The following is an 18,465-nucleotide window of genomic DNA, read 5'->3' as shown; positions in this document are numbered from 1 at the left end:
AGGGTTGAAGCAACTCCTAATAGGGTCAAGGCTTCTAACAAGGCCTAGTCTTCTAATAGGGACTCGAGACACTATACGTGCTTCATAGACTCCTAAAAAGGTCAATATCCTTAATCGAATCCTTTATATAGTGAATCATCTTGTGGGTTCCATCCCCACTAGGGTTTTCCCTTGGCTAGGATTTTCCTAGTTAACAAAATATGACGTTATAAGTTCTTCTCTTGGATGGTTTCTTATTATGTTTTTCACTATTGGTTCTCTCTTTTATGCATGTGGAAAAGTAATTAATAAAATTTAGTTTTAGGAAAAAAGATTGAAAATATTGATTCACACCCCCCCCCTCCTCAGTATTATCTATTTATAAAAATTGGTATCAAAGACTACTTATTTAGATGAGGCTTAATAGATTGAATAAGATCCCTATGGATATGAAACACTTGAAGAAGAATCTTGAAGAAGCTCTTGAACAGATTGATCTACTTACAGATGAAATAGATCACCTTAAAGAGAAATACAAAGATGCAAAAGCTTACATTGGTGAACTAAAGGACAAGACAAATGATCTAAATCAAAAAGGACCTTGTGAGCAAACCATTGATGATGATATTGAAGATCTAAAGAAAGAAAATGTGATCCTAAAACATGAATTAAAAATAGTTGAACTTAGTTAAGTCTTAAGAAAAATGGAGGAAAGAATGACTCCAAAATAAAAGTTGAAAATGTAGATGTAAGATCCTAGTCAAGCAAGGTAACATGTGAATTGGAATCTATCAAGTTAGATTATGTAGAATTAGAAAAATACAACACCATTGTGAAAGGTAAGTTGGTGCAAACCAAACAACAACTTGAGAAATTATATACCAGCAATGAAATGATTGAAGAACAAATATCTAAACAAAGACCAAGTTATGAGAACACTAGACTTGGATTCTTTCTTGGACAATCCACCAAGAAATCTATTGAGAGAAAATAACCTAATACTTCTAAAGTCAAGAAGGACCTAAGCAAAATAGATGATACATCTAAAGAAAAAGAGAATGTTACTCACTCTGAGAAAGCTAAAGAATCTAATCAAGATGAGGTCAATAAAAGAAAGGAATTTCATGCCTGGTGTGATGAACTTGAACACATTGAAGATGATTGCGAAGGTAAGTCCTTCAAACCTATTTCATATTTTTATTGTCATAATTGTCATGGATATGGACATTATGCAGTAGACTATAGGTAACCTAAATTTGATAGTAATAATGTAAATAGTAGAATTTCTAGGAACACTAACAATTCAAGCAATAGATTAAGATCTCACAATAATGAAAATGGACAAAGAAGATAAATTGTTTGTTACAGATGCAAAAATCTTGGACACATAGCAAGGAATTACAGAGCACCTAAAAAGCAAAAAAATTAACCAAGAAGGAAAGTACTTATATGCCAATTATGCAATAACTTTGGACACACAACAAAATTTTGTAGAATGGATAGAAGAAACCTTAACATCAATCAAAATCATAGAAGGAAAAATAGAAGAAATAATGATAGTCTGAAGGAAGAAATGAAGGAGCTGGTAGAAGAATTTAAGAAAATATTTGTAAAAGCAAGAGAAGCTAGAAGTTCTCAGTTAGTTTAGGAAGAAGCTCATCGTAATGTAACTAAAAAGATAGTAAAGTCACTTATTGTTTGTGACTCCTTTGACCACAATTAAGCATTCTTAGTGAAACAAAGTGTCAGTTATTGATAATTGATGTTAGAGAAAATATCATGGGTTGCATAGTTAATAGTATGTACTAGACATTGAGAGAAGTCTATAGTGAAGTGTGCATTGCTTAATATGATTAGGATAAAGATATATAAGAAGAATAACCTCTCTATTATACAACAATGGTATACTGAGCTAGTCATAGATATGCATTTAATACAAAGCACAAATTGCAAAACATTTAAAGGATGTGAATTGATTTGCATACATCATTTGTTTGTGTGAAATCTAAATACAAGATCAAAGAAAGATTTGAAGAGTTAAAGAGGTCTGTAGACACACGAATTTGCCAAAAACCCTAATATGTGAAATTAATGTATTTTCTAAATTTGTTGAGCATAATTTCTCAAAAAATGGCAAGACAAGAAGTTTTTAATGTGAGCAATAGACCTAGATATAATTTCAAGAAACACCCATTTGTTTGTTTGATTGATGACCCTATTGGAGCATTTTCACGAGTTCCAAAAATGTTCTTCATGTTGAGGATATACGAGGTTATATTCATTGAAAAATTGAAAGCATATGTGAAACAAAAATTCATAAGGAATTCGAGAAAATATGCAAAAATGATTTGTCACTAAAACTAGAACATGGATACCTAGAATGACTTAAGCTAGTTATGCATATGTTCTACACAGACTTTGAAAATCATGAACGGACAAGAATAATTCTAAGTAGAGTACATAATGATCTTATATGGTTGGGAGATTCTATCATATGTATTGATAATGACCTAATTCATAAGGTCATCACTTTAAATTATGAAGGATGTAATCTAGTGAACATTAAGAATGTACACAAGATAGTTGAGACAAATCTAACACATGTTTTGATGGTAGAAACATGAAGGTCAATAATATTTAGGATGATGGAGTGAGACTGACTTGTCAAATTTTGGGATAAAAATTCAATCATGGATCTAAGATAAATTTAGTTCCTACAGGATTTCTTCATGTAGCTTACCTAGTAGTAAAAGGCGAAGATGTTAATCTATGTGACATTATCAGAACATAGTTGTTGGATAATATATTAAGAATCAACAAGTCTAGGAGTGCATTCTTTAGGTTTAAATCTCTACTAACACATATATTCTTCTACACAATTAAGAAGTTTCTTGGTATCACAAATTGGGATGGAAGTGAGTGCATAATGCAAACAATCACTCATACATACAGAGCTAGACCTAAAATAGTCAAAGATAGTGATATTAATAGAGTAATGAAATCTTTCTAGGAAGAAATGAAACAAAGGTATAGAATACCTCTTGTGCTAGTGGAAAAATACAAGGATGAACTATGCTTTATGGTAGAAACTAATTTCACTTGTATGGAGGTAGTAGTTCCTCAAGTTAAATTCATTGAACCTATGGGTTATGAAATGAGTGAGGAATTGATTGAAATGTATGTGCATATAATCCTTCACTTAGAAGTTTATTTTGAATGTCCTAGATGGGGGACATATATTGAAAAGATGAGAGAAGTTAAAATAAGTTCGATAATCAAGGACTCTAAGAAGAAGGTGGAAAAGGTGATTGATTCTATTCTAAAGGAATTAGGAATGAAAAGAAAGGAATTTAAGTAGTGAAAGGGATAGCCATGGGAATGAAGGTCAGTAATCAATCTAATCTATTGACCCTTACACCCATTGTAGTGGCTAGACCTACTAAAGAGGTCACAATTTCCTAAACAAGTGTGCAAGCACCTACTGTACTATATGTAGTAGTTGGACAACAATAACCTCCAAGGAATCTAGCGAAAAATGAGGAAGTACCAACACCTAGGAAGTCTACAAGACTAGAAAAGACCACCCTTCTTAAGAAAAGAATCAAGTATATTACAAGTGGTCCAAGAAAGAAGAGAATAACCTTGTAGATTATTTCTTTTAAATTTGAAGAAACTAGTGACAGACCAGTACAACCAGCTAATCAAGAAGCAAAGACCTCAGCCAGACAAAAGGCATGGAAACCCAAGGTAGAGAATCTTAACATGCAAATAATTAACAAAAACAATTTTGTGCAATTTAATAAGTACTATTATTTTTACAACAATATGGATAGGAGATAGCTAGAGAATGTTGTAGTTAGGAATATGATTCTTAAAGATAAAATGTTTGATAGTATAAGAGGTCGGATACTAGAAGATCTGTACAATAGACTATTAAATAGAAAAAATAGAGAGATAGAGGAAGAAAAGTAAATAAGAATTAATATGGTGAAAAATTTATGTACTATAAATAATGAGGAAGAGATAACATAAAGTCTCAAATGTTTAGCACCACTACTAAGGAATAAAAAGAGATACATTCTCCTCATGGGAGGAAATTATGAAGAAGTAAATGTGGAAACTAAAAAGGCTATAGTCACATATATTTCTACTATGCCAAAGAAAAGTGTGTAGCTAGAGAAGGCAAGCCCTAAGACAAAAAAGAATGCACAGCCATAGAAGGCAGGCCCTATATCAGAAAAGAGTGCGCAGACAAGGGAAGCAAGTCCTATTGTAGGTAGTCCACCTCATAGTTTTGAGCAACCAACTGGAACAAAAATTTCTAGTGATTCACAACATATCATCATTGGTAGTAAATCTATGCAAGTAGATAACACCAATGTGATAGTTGATAGAACTAAGGATCCATTCAAAGATTTTCATGCCAACATTGTTGGAAATATTGTGGATTATAGTAGCTCATCTGATGAAGAAGAAGATGAGGAGCCTAAGGAAGAAAATGCACCTTTTGTGAAGAAAATTGAATTTGGCATTAAAGCAGCTACCTCAAGTGTACCCTTAGTAGTAGTAGTAGCAACACCATCTCAACTACCTACTCAAATAACAATGGTCATAGTAGCATTAGTAACACCCTCTACACCACCAACTCAAGTATCAGTGGTCATAGTAGTAGTAGTTAAGTTAGATGAAGAAGATGAAACACAAAATCTCATATCTTCTTTGAGTAAATTTCTTGAGAAGAAAAAATTAGTCAAGTCCATTGAAAAGACTTGGACTTTAGTTCTGGACAGAATGGAAAAGACTATAGGTCCTATTAACACACCTAAAGATATTCAATAGTGCACAACAATTTTGTGTTAAACTTTTGATGATAATTTCACAACACTTACTAATGTGGCAACAATTCAAGAAAAAATTGAGCATGATGTTAAACTCCTCAATACCATGTGTACAAATAGAAGGAATATATAGAAACTTTGAATGTATGCATTAAGGTATTAAAACAAAGTATAGAAGAAGGAAAACAAGCTTATGCTAAGTGCAACTTGGCATACATTCATCTTCAAGTTTTTGATGATCAAATAAAGGAAAAGGTAACTAAGCTTCAGACACTCACTGAAAAATTTTTGAAATAGAATCAGAAGTTAGATTCCCTTGATCATACAATCAAAGCACTTCATAATAGCATCAGGGATTTACAAGTAGAGAAAGAGAAAGTTCTGAAAAGATTCACTCTTTTGAGAGACCACTCATCACCACTGGTAACATTGCTACAAAATTAGTTGTAGGAATGCTTGGCACAAAAATCCTCATATGAAAAATTTGTAGCTACAAAGTTGAACATAATAGAGTTAGCTACATATGCCTTATGTGCACTAATTAGTGTATGTGATGCACTAAAAGATAGTTGGAAGAAACACCTTGCATAATTGAGGAATGATTTCAATGACTATTTCTCCAAACTTTGATGCAACTACTAGTTTTTGATATCTCTACAATTACAATTTTCCATATCTCTCCCCTTTGCATCAATGAAAAAGGTGCATATCTGTACAATCAACCAAGTTCAAGTTATGAAGGAAATAGTGATGTAGTGATAATACATTGTAGAATAGAGGATGGCAGTAGAATGTGTTAACCAACTCGAATAATTATTTTAATTAGTATTTCTTGATGAGCTGACTCTAAGAATGATATGTGAGCTGACTAAGGAAGAATTTACCAATATGTTTGGTATAAGTAAAGAACTTCATTTGTGAGGTTAGGTGTAATGTGATATTGCGATATACATGTGTAACAAACAATTGCAAAGTAATGTGAATGTTGTGAAATACAAGTGACAAGTGAATGCAATGTTCTAATTTATGATATGATGAAAATTGATATGTGCATAGTCACTCTTTGCATGAAGAATTGACAATAAAAAGATTTGTGAAGCTTAACAAGTATTTCAGTATTGTATGGATACTTATTTCTTGAAGAACTTATTGCATAGTTGCATGTTAGGGTAGTGGGCTCTTCTTGCACACATTTGTATATGATCTACCAATTCCTACCAAGGTTGAGGCTTCTAACAAGTCCTAGTCTCCTAATAGGGACTCAAGACACTATACATACTTCATAGACTCCTAACAAGGTCAATATCCTTAATTGGATCCTTTATATAGTGAATCATCTTGTGGGTTCCATCCTCACTAGGGTTTTCCCTAGTTAACAAAATATGGTGTTATGAATTCTCCTCTTAAATGGTTGTTTATTTTGTTTTGCACTATTGGTTTTCTCTTTTATGAATGTGGAAAAGTAAATAATAAAATTTAGTTGTGGCAAAAAGATTGAAAATAGTAATTTACACCCCCTCTTAGTATTATCTATTTCTAACACAAATCCCACACTAGAGATAAGTACTTTATTTTTTTGGTTGATGATTATTATAGGATGATGATAGTTGTGTATTAAAAGGATGAAAAAAAAGCTTTTCAAAATTACAAATGGTATTTGGCTAGAGTTGAAAAGGAAACATAAAAGAAACTAAAATTTTAAAGATCAGATAGAGGAGGTGAATTCATCTCAAATGAATTCAATGAATTCTATAATGAAAGATGAATTAAAAGATAGGTATGTGTGCTTGGTACAACTCAATAGAATGAAATTACTGAGAGAAGGAATAGGTCAATCATGGATTGTATAAGGACACTAATGATAGAGAAGAAAGTTGCTATCAAATACTAGAAAATAGCAATCAGTACTACAGTTCATACCTTGAATCAATTTTAGTTGAAGAAGGAATCAAATCAAACACCTTTTAAATTATGGTATCACTATAAACCTAGCTTGTGTTATTTCAAAGTATTTGGAAGAAAATTTTATATTCTAAAGGAGTCAAGAAAAGGAAAATTTGATGTGAAAAGTGATGAAGGCATATTCTTGGGATATTCCAATAAGAGTAAAGAATACAAATGTTTGAATCTATCTACTCAAAAAGAGATAAAAAGTGCACATGTGTAGATCGATGAGTTTGCAAAAGATTTTGAAGAACAAAGTAGGAAAGAACTTGAAGACTACATAAACTTTATTTACTATGAACCTAATACCATACTTGAAATTCAAGAAAGTAGCAGTCAATAGTCTTCACCACTTGAGTCCCCAAAATCCCCAGTTCAACCTAAGTTGTAGCCAATGTAACTTGAGTCATAGTATGAAGGACTTGAGTCATAGTTAGAAAGACTTGACTTTTAGCAAGTGAGAACTGAGTCATTTGATGGACCTAACTCACAAAGAGTAGGACCCATGTATGATTTAGAAGTTCATGGTGAACCAAGTTAATTCAAAAAGAAGGAGCCCAAAATTTCTAGATATGTTAGATGGCATCATGCACCCCAAGAAATCACTGGAGATTAGTCAATTGGTACAATGACAAGGAACAAAGTAAAAGATACATGTTTTCTTACTAAATTCAAACCTAGAACTATCAAAGATATGTTAGAGAATGAAAGTTGGATAGAAGCAATGAATGAAGAGATTGATTTGATAGAAAGGAATAAAATTTGGACTCTTGTTCCTAGACCCAAGGACAACAATGTAATTAGAACAAAATGGGTGTTAAAAAATAAATTGAATGAGAATGGAGAAGTTTCAAGAAACAAGGAAAGATTAGTTTACAAGAATTATATTCAAGAGGAATGTATTTACTATGGAGAAAATTTTGCTCCTTTTTCTACGCTTGAATATGTTAAAGCACTCCTTGCATGTGCAACACACAAAGGATTCAAAGTATATCAGTTGGATGTGAAATCAACATTCTTTAATGGAATATTAGAAGAGGAAGTGTAGATAGTGTTGAAATTAAGGTCAATTTGTCTATTAGTGACTTAAAACTTAGTCAGTTGGTTACATTGCTCCTAAGCTCTATAGTTTCTACTGAGCTTATCATTCATCTAGTATTAGTAACCAAGTGTTTTAGTTACTACCAAGATAAGTAGTCAAAATGTTGTTCATACTACTCGAAGTGATTGGTATGGACTTAGCTTCAACTTCAATTGAGTGCCAATGTATTTTGAGGTTGACAGTGTTTTCTGAGTGTCATATCATCACCTAGTTTGTCTTCTAAACATGAGTTACAACAATGGGCTAACTTTGTGAATTATGTTATATAGCTTACTCTAGTATAAGTAGTTCATTGGATTGATAAATATGTAATGTATTTTATAATATCCAATGTAGAAAAGTATGAGAATATGAAGAAATATAAGCAGAAGAGTGCAAATTCAAGAATGCTATTGTATGTGTGAATTATGGGCCTCTGATTCTCACACACATTTCAACATAGTCTTTACCTAAGAGATCATTCTAGAATGAACATTGAGTTGTTCATCTAAGTAATTTAATCAGTGCAACCTGTTGCCTTCTAACTAGAAGGATTTTTCCTTGCTCTTAGACTGAGAAGAGGGCAACTAGACCTTTTAGTATGAAAGATTTATGCAACTAAATGATGATACAATTAATCTAGATGAAAAATGCTGGTGTTAATCTAGAAATAAAAAAAAACATTTAATCTATATGTATGCATTGTATTAAACTAAATGATATTGGTGCTAAGCAAGAAAAGCTACGATAACATAAAACAAGTGAGTATGTAATTCGGCAAAAATTTGATGCAATTACAATTCCAACCTCTGTAATGAAGAATTAGAAGCCTTTTAAATAGAATTCCTAAAATCATTCAATAGTTGAGATCAACCTAGATGAATGGTCAAGATTGAAGATGAGATCCAGTTAGGATGGAAAATTCCTAGTGTAGGTGAAGCTAACTAACTCGAATCTTGAGTGTAATGAAAAGTTAACTAAAATTCAAATGAGTGCATTAAGAAAATTTTGATTTGAGAAGTAGATCACTTAGAATTCCCATTCTTGAACTGAAGAGAAGAATTTAGAAGGTTATTTAATTTAATAAAAATGGGAATGCATATTTCAATTAATTGAATAATCACATTCAATAATTAAAATGAGAGCATTATTAAATTAAATAATTTTAATTCCTTAGTACATTAGCATTAGGAGATAATTAAATTTAACCAAAGTATAAATACTTTAAATTAAATTAAATCTAATTAATAGGTTTAATGTAGCTAATTTGAGTCTATACTTTAGGAACTAAATAAATAGTGTGACTAATGAAAATTAGGGTTTTCTACATCTAATAATCAAGTCAAGTAGTGAGAATTAGAATGAGAATTTCCTAGTGAAATAGGACTTAAGGATTGATCAAAGATAGATTAGAATTTGTTGTCATGTCAATGAGCCAATTTTGGGGTATTACATTTGCCCTTGTTTGAATGAATTTGTGAGCAACATGTTCAATTCAAAGAAAATCAGAAAGCATGATTCATAGATCAAGAAATGAGTTTGGTTCCACAATTGATGACATATAGACCAATTGATAAGCTTTTAAAGGTTATCTCCAGAACAAAGCTTAACCTAAGGGGATCTAGATAGAACACCTAGATAATAAGATAGATAATTTGAGTCTATACTTTAGGAATTAAATAAAAAGTGTGATTAATGTAGCTTAGGGTTTTCTACATTTGATAATCAAGTCAAGTGGTGAGAATTAGAATGAGAATTTCCTAGTGAAATAAGACTTTGGGATTGATCAAAAATAGACCAAAATTGATTGTCATGGCAATGAGCCAATTTTGGGGTATTACATTTGCCCCTCTTTGAATGAATGTGTGAGCAACACATTCAATTCAAAGAAAATCAAAAAGCATGATGCATAGATCGAGCAATGAGATTAGTTCTACAATTGATGACACAGAGACCAACTAATAAGCTTTTGAAGGTTATTTCCAAAACAAAGCTTAACATTAGGAGATCCATATATAACACCTAGCTATTGAAATTGATAAGCTTTTAAATATTATCTCTAGAATAGAGCTTAACCTTAAGGGATCTAGATAGAACACCTAGATACCTAGATGATATAAGATAACAAGATCCAATCATGAGTCATACAATCATCCTCAAAATGAGGCTTGATCCTCAGGAGTTAGGGTTTAGATTATCCCAATACCTATCCAGCAAACTTTGATAAAGACTATTACATGATGTGATCAACTAATGAAAAGATGAAATAGATGACAAAGGTGGCCCAAGTAATGAGATGATGTTAGTACTCAGAGGCCTTCGAACACACTTGTGGATGAAGCTACTCTAGGCCTCAAATTGCTCATCCAAGCATTCAACAATTATACAACAAATGCACATGAACCCACCACATCTCTTTCACTCAACTATCCTAAGCTCATAGACTAGAATTCTAATGCATCTAATGAAGTCCTCACATTCTAGAATGATTATTCTCTTGCCTGCTACTTAAACATTGTCGAACTAGTAACATCTTCCACCAGCAAAAAAATCATCAACATGATTGAAGCTAACATCGAATATCTTAGTCATACAATCAAAAAGAAAAGAAATAAAAGGTGTGATGATGAAAACCACATTATGGTACTGTTAGAACCTTAAAAAGTAAAAATAAAAGATGTATCCAAGGGTAAAAACCTCTTTGAGGTGCCCATGGATGAGATATTTGATGCACTTCCTAGTCATGTTTAGGAAAGATCATCAATGTTGATAGAGCCAACATAGCCAATCAACATGGGAATAGAGGAACAAGCTCACATGATACATCTTGCACAGTCACTATCTCCAAAGGAAAAGAGGAATTCATTGCCTTCTTCCAAGACAAAAAGATTAACTTTGTGTGGACATACTTAGATATGCTAGGATTAGATCATAACCTCATTATACAGCACTTGTTTATTGCTCCAAGTGTTAAACCAGTCAAACAAAATCTTAGGAAAATGCATCCTCATGTTATAGTACTCATCAAAGCTGAATTGGAAAAGATTCTAAAAGCTAGTTTCATCTGTACTATCAGTTTTGCTGAATGGATATCAAACATTGTTCCAATTTCCAAGCATGATAAATCTATTAGAGTTTGTACCAATTTAAAAAATCTAAAATTAGCATGTCTAAAGGATGATTTTCCACTCCCCAAAATTGACATGATAGTGGAAGTCACATGGCTTAACTTTCTTATTGTAACTTCTAGACATACGTTGTTGATAAGCTCAAAAATGATCACACGCCACTTGTTGACATTCATCTAACAATACTAGCTCTTGAAGCTAAGATATCCTGTAGTCATCATTAGTAATGAGACCCTTCATGGAGATTCTTGGAGTAGGAATCTCAACCTCAATTGGAAGCATAACATGCACTCCATAGACCAAAGAAAAGGGTGGTATACCTATTGGAGTTATGATACTTGTTTTGTATGCCCATAAAGCCATATTAATCTAAATGTATCATTCCCTTCTAGATTTGCTAACTATGTGATGGAAGATCTTAAGGATTGCTTTTTCGGATGCCTCTACTTAACCATTACCCTAAGGATAATAGATATACAACTAGTGTTACATGATTCTAAACTTTTTGTGTAACTCCTTAAGATCTTTATTTTTAAACTATCCTCCATTGTTAGTAATAATGGAGGAAGGTACACCATAACTGCATATGATGTAATTCATGATAAACAATGCTACAATTTTTCTATTGGCAATAGAGAGAGGGACTGCCTCCACCCACTTAGTGAAGTTGTCTATAGCTGTAATGATAAAATTATGCCCATTAGAAGAAGATGGGTGGATCTAACCCATGAGATCGAAGGCCCATTGTTGGAATGGCCAAAATGTAATAGATGGAATTAGATCTCTAGTTGGAGTGTCAATCAGATTCCCATGGAGTTAGTATTGTTTGTAGAACTTAGCATATTTGATTGTTTCTTGCCTCAAGCCATTTGAGTGAGATCTATAAATGCCTTCGTGTACATTAATTAAAGTATGTTTGGACTCATCAAGCTCTAGACACCTAAGGAGTGTTCTATCAAGACTTCTCCTAAATAAGTCATCAATAATAATGACATACTATGAAGTAGTGTAGATAAGGTGACATTTTTCATTCTAGGTTAGATCCTTTAGAATAGTTTGGTCATGTAGATAGTATTAGATGTGGTGGTAGTAGATTGAGTTGTGTCCTACAATAGAATAGATCATCCTAGATTTAGGAGAGTCATAGGTAGGGTAGAGTAACATTTCCACTAGGAACTTGTGTCAAAGATCATTTTCTAGCATTTCTAATAAGGAAGCAAAAGTAGCCATGGCATTAGCCGCTTTATGTTCTACTTGAAGAATTTTCTAGAAAGTGATATGAGAAAAGTATTTCTTCATGTAATCAATCATGCATTTGTAAGGGATCAATTTCTCATCCTTTTTCTAATATACATTATTGACATGGTTGGTTATGAGCTGAGAGTCCCCAAATATGTTTAATTGATCCACTCTCCATTTAGTTGCAATCTTCATGCCATTAATCAAAGCCTCATATTTTGCTATATTTTTTGTAAAAGGAAATAGAATCTTGTACACCTTAGGTAGTGAATACCTCTGTGGTGTTATGAAGAGTAACCCAGCATTGGATCCCTGTTGTGTAAAGGAACCATCAAAAACCATCACCTAAGTTTGATGTGTGAGTCTTAGAATTGATTCATTAGGAAAATCAATGTTCAGTATGAGAAGAATTTGCATTGGTGCTTCTACTACCTAATTGGAAATTTCTTGTCCCTTGATAGCCTTTCATTCAACATACTTAATGTCAAACCCACTTAGTATCATGACCCATTTAGCCAACCTTCCTATTAGGGCTACTTTGCTAAGTAAGTACTTTGGTGGATCAATTTTAGTAACCAATCATGTAGTATGGGAAAGCATGTAGTGTCTCAACTTTTGGGAAGCAAAGACAACTACCAAGAAAGCCTTCTTAATGATACTACAATTCTTTTCATAGGAGATCAATGTGTGACTCGGATAGTAGATGGCTCTTTCCTTGTTGTCATTGTCTTCTTAGGCTAACAAGATTCCTAAAAATATTTTTGTTTCTAAGATGTATAGAATAAGAGGTTTTGCATGAATAGGAGGCATTAGGATCAATGGATTAGCAAGGTATTGTTATATCCATTTTAATCTTTGATCACAATCCTAGCTCCAGTTATATTTCACAAATTTATGCAGAGTCTTGGTAAAAGTTGTGATCTATCTACCAACTATGAGATGAATCTACAAATAGATTGAAGTCTTACCTATAAGCCCCTCATCTAACTGATATTATGGGTGGAGGAATATCCATGATTACTTGAAATTTCTCTAGATCAACCTTGATTCCTTTTGTAGACACTATGTAGCCTATTAGTTTCCTTGATGTTACGCCAAGTGCACATTTCTTGGGATTGAGTCTGAGATTGAATTTCTCCATGTGATCTAGGATAGCTCCCAAATCTTGGAGGTGAGTGTGTGTCATTCCATAAATTTTAATGAAAGAACATAACCAATTTTTTTGTTTTCTCACAAGAAACATTACTATTTCTTAATTAGCTAAATGTTTTGGTGTACACTATGTAGGAGTTTACACTTCTTTTGGGTTATAGTTTTACTTGTGTACTACTCTGCATATTTAAAAGTGTGTGAGTTGCATTCTAAGTTTATAATATTTGATGAAGATTAGAAATTACCTAACTGAATTTGTTGAGCAAATTAAAGGATACACTATCTGTATACAAACTTGGAGTTGTTTAAGTTCACTACGGATCAAGAAGGCTCCACTTGGGGATTGAAAGAATGAGCCCTAAATATTTGACACTCAATCCAAGACACTCTAATGAGCAGATGTGATTTTAACTCATGTGAACATAGTGGTAATAGCACGGAGGATTGCAACGAGAGGATGATGCATTAATCAATTGCTTCCATCAATATCAGGGTTATCCTTATATCAATTATCATTATAGTTAGTCGCATTAGTTAACTAATATTATAGTTATAACTTAAATACATCCATACCCCTTCTTCTTTGGTTACGCCTTACATAAAAATGCTAACATTATTCTGATCAATTATTAAATCAAAGCTACTATGCTTGGAGTTATTGTGCAATTATTATTCAAGATAGATTATCATCTATGCCCACACCTCCATACGTTGGACTCATCCCATTGACAATTATGGCTAATAACAATGGCAATGGCCTGACAATAATTTATCACATATTCAAAATTAAGTGCCTTACTTGTTTATCTTCTCTATACTACACTTGACCAAAACAACCACTAATTAATATAATGTATATCTAAATAATATAAGATAATATACTTTAAATAATATATACTTAAATCATATAAGATAATATCTATATATTTAGTAATATATTACATATCTCTAGTGACCCCTTACGTCCCCACTTACCTATATTCCCCTTTATGTTAACATTCAAATTTCTTAAACTCATTACATCTTAGTATGACCATTTACATAAAAAAAATAAAAAAAGTAACTACGCCCAACTTATATATATATTAGCATAACTTGTTAATTTGAGTGTCACCATAAAATCAATAAAAAATTAAACTACTTAATTATTCCTACTTGCTTCCCTTTCCATCTAAGCACCTAGACTAGGATCTTGGCCTTCATCATTACAGTACTATAGCTATCATGTCACTCAATTCTATGCAACCTAGTGCTTCTTTCTCTTTTCAAGCGCATGCTTTATGGTCAACTTTCTATAGGGCAGATTTTGTTTTAAAACATAGCACAATAAAGTTTAGAAGTTTCCTCCTTTTCCACATGAGAGCCTAGGTGGGTGGAGGTAGTTGGGGAAAGGATGGGAGAGGAAGCGCACTCTCCAAGGAACACTCCCATAAAGAATTTTTTGGCCTTTCCTAAACTCCAAAAGATATCACTGACAAGGAAGGCAAAGAGTGATAAGACAGGGCCAGCATCATTTATTTCACCTTAGTACCCTTTTCATGTCCCTAAAGGATGACACCTAAGTTTGCATGCAACTTGGCATTATTTTACTTTTTTTTTTCTTTTTGGTTTTGACTTTGTTTAGTATGATAAAAGATGGTGCCTTTGAATTCAAAAGGCTATCCAAAGTGTCAAGATTGGCATTAATTCTAGCACCCTTGTTTGTATATATATATATATATGTGTGTGTGTGTGTGTGTTTTAATTGACTTCTTTATGGATAGTGATTAGACATCTATGTCATCTAGTCCATTGTTTATTTTTAAGTTTTCTCTTAGCTAGGGATGTTACATGCTTTTAGAGTCCTAGGTAGGTTCTTAGCCAATAAAATAATACTCTGTAATAGAAGGAGGCATTGACTTACCTTTCCATAGAAATTCTAGAGAAAGAAAATGGGCACCTTCAGCTAGTTAGTTTTGATGTTCCATACACTTTATATGTATTATTCTTCTCCCTTAATAGAGGTCATCCATCATAGATTATTACAATGATATATTATGAATTCTTAAACTTGTTCTTTTCATTGAGATTAATAAACTTATTAGATCATTTGGACAAAGGATTCCATTTAAAACAACATATGGCAAAACATTTTGGAGAAATCAATTAAACAAATAGAACTCAAGAAGTGTTGAGCTAACTTTGAATTCATCAAATGTTTTCATTTTCTTTCATATCATTCAATACCAAAATTTAAACTATCTACAATTATTTCTATCAATTTCATACCTTACTTCTTTATCAATTCCATTACTAAACATCAAACTTTTAAATTATTCCTTATGCAATAGAATAAGAGATCAAGGTGACAAAGTTCAGTTTCAATCCTATTGTGATCTCAAGATACTCAAATTCTTCTTTCTTCACATTCCAAATTAAATATAAATGGAATAATAGTAGTAAAACATAACCCCTCTTATATGATCCTTTCAAATTTCCTTCAAAATAATATCAAGCATGAATTCAATCAATCTGATCACAATAGAAAGATCATATATGATAATGATACAAAAAATTCTCTTCCTAAGGACATATGAAATGGAAACAACACTACATGCTTCAATACACTTTCCTATACATAACCAGTGGGGAGTTATCTCTTCTTCTTAACACAATAATAATGCACCTGCTCCTATGCAAGAAATGGGCTCCATAATATCTAACTTCCAAAACTCTCAAAAAGAATACCTGCACAAGAGAGATACAAATGGGGAACCATGGAGGCTCACCTCCCAACCTAGGCCTCAAGGAGGCCACCCACCAAGCTTGGGGAAACAAGATATAAACAGTTTCATACTTCACATTCACATGCCATGCATATGCACAATAAAATTGACAGGATTACACAATATACTCTTAACACACCCCATCCCAAGGCTTTGCACAAAGATTCAACAAATGAATCAAGAAAAGGGTGAAGGTGGGATCTCATCATAAGGAGGATTGCATAGCCTTCAAAATTCACATCTTTTTAATATCAAAATGCCCTTTTGGGGAAATCAACATGATCACAATGCCCTTTCAGGGCAATCAACATCTTCCCTTCCTCATACCACCTTATACCTCCCAAGATGCAAGTGAGCCAGATAATTTTCATGCCATAAACATATTCAACCATCTCCACACAAGGAAGAACTCCTCAACTCCATGTGTGAGCTCAACTAACCCCTTCACCCCAGGCATCTCTTCCCTCCCAAGGGTGAGTGATGCCTCACACCCAATTCATAAGACATATAATATGAACAAAAAATTCAAGAGAGATTCACACAACACCACCCACATGCAACATACAACAAGATCCATTCACAAAGACACCACAAGACACCACAATCCCATCATGAAGTAAAACACCATTTCTAACCTACATGCAAAATGAAGAGACTTCACGGATTATGTTACCAACCTTCCTCCAAGCAAGGCAATGAATACTTGTAGTAGAGCTCCCTCCTTTTCTTCAACCCTATTAGTCTCTAAAAGTAGAGAGTTGCCAAGTAAGTTTTAATGTTTAGCCATGCCTCTATTTATAACCTTCTTATTTTCGGATTCAATGAAGAATGTCACTTTCATGGGGTCTCCTAAGTCCACTAGACACAATGGAGGTCATTAATAACCCCCCAACCTATAGTACTAACATGGGTAAGGTTAGTTTTAATCACACTTAGCCTTAAAGTTACTTTATGACCCTCCTAAAGCTAGGTAATTCAAATTTAAAATTTCTTTTCCAAAGGTGATAACCTTGTCCCCTTCTAACTAAGGTGGTAATCAACTTTCTCAATGGAGGTGTATAACACAGAGCAAGGTGGCCACATGATCCATTGACGAACAACATGTCATTACCCATAACAAGTGCAAGTGCCAAGTGACACATACAAAATGCACTAAAATGTCACCCATAACATATTAAAAATCTACAAATGAGAAACATACCACACACATGCATCACACATTCACAAAATAAGCATGTCACAATGAGGTTTACAAATCTTACAAAGATTCACCTTGGCAGAGTCATTAAACATGTGTCTATACCTTGTTTCCCCGTAAAGTTTCCATGGTTCCACTTCCCTGCACACTCAATGTGAACATCAGTAACCCAATATAATAATATAAGATACCTATAAATATGTACAACGTAGATCCAATATCTCATACTTCTCATTAACATATACAAATAATTGTCATCTAATCATTTCTGTTCTAAGCACTAGCCATAAATATTGCAATATCATATTCCATTTAACTTGCATCTAATTGCATATTTTCAAAACATTGCATTATCATTCTCATCAAACATTTAAAACATTGAATTATTGAATATGTGTATCAATAGTAATCCTTCTTAATATAAGTCATTTACCATTAGAGTATCACCACAACTCTTTCTCACATAACAATGAAACTCTAAGTCATCTTTAGTAAATTGTAAAACCAATATAAAATGGATCTTAACATATAGGTCCTAGGTGAAAATCACTGATGTACAAACCGGTTAACTAGTAACTTTAGATCAAGTTAAACATAGTGATGTTCCAAGCAATATCCCTTTATCTCATTATGAGAGGTTTATGTGATTTTTTAGGTTTAACTCCATAGACTGTTAGAATGCTTCATTAATTATGTCATAATAATTTAGAACCAATTTCAACATACCCATATGTCTAATTATTATCATAACCTATGCTCATAGTTGTTCTTAGTAGGCTAAATGTTATTTTAACCTTCCTAAATGCCTAGTAAATCATACATAGAGTATCATGGTCAGGTTCTTGTCTTAATCATTTTAAATCTCATTTCCATGTGGTCTTATCTTATCGACCTAATGTTACGAGATAGAGTATCAAAATCTTCATTAATATCCTATAGGATCCCTTAAATCATTATTAGTAAGAAAAGAAATGTAAATCATAACTCACTTAACTCCTACCCATATTTATTTCATAAGGATCTAGAATAGGGTACTAGTGTGGGCCTAACAGTGTGGTTCTTTGCACTCTTAACTAGAGTGTCATCAACACACTCCTTCATTATTTTATGCATCATGTCCTAAAAAATTGTAGTGACTACC

This window comes from Cupressus sempervirens, chromosome 5 (genome assembly GCF_028749045.1).
Source record: "Cupressus sempervirens isolate cs-2001-9-10 chromosome 5, ASM2874904v1, whole genome shotgun sequence".
Taxonomy (NCBI): domain Eukaryota; kingdom Viridiplantae; phylum Streptophyta; class Pinopsida; order Cupressales; family Cupressaceae; genus Cupressus; species Cupressus sempervirens.
This window is presented reverse-complemented; position numbering follows the sequence as displayed.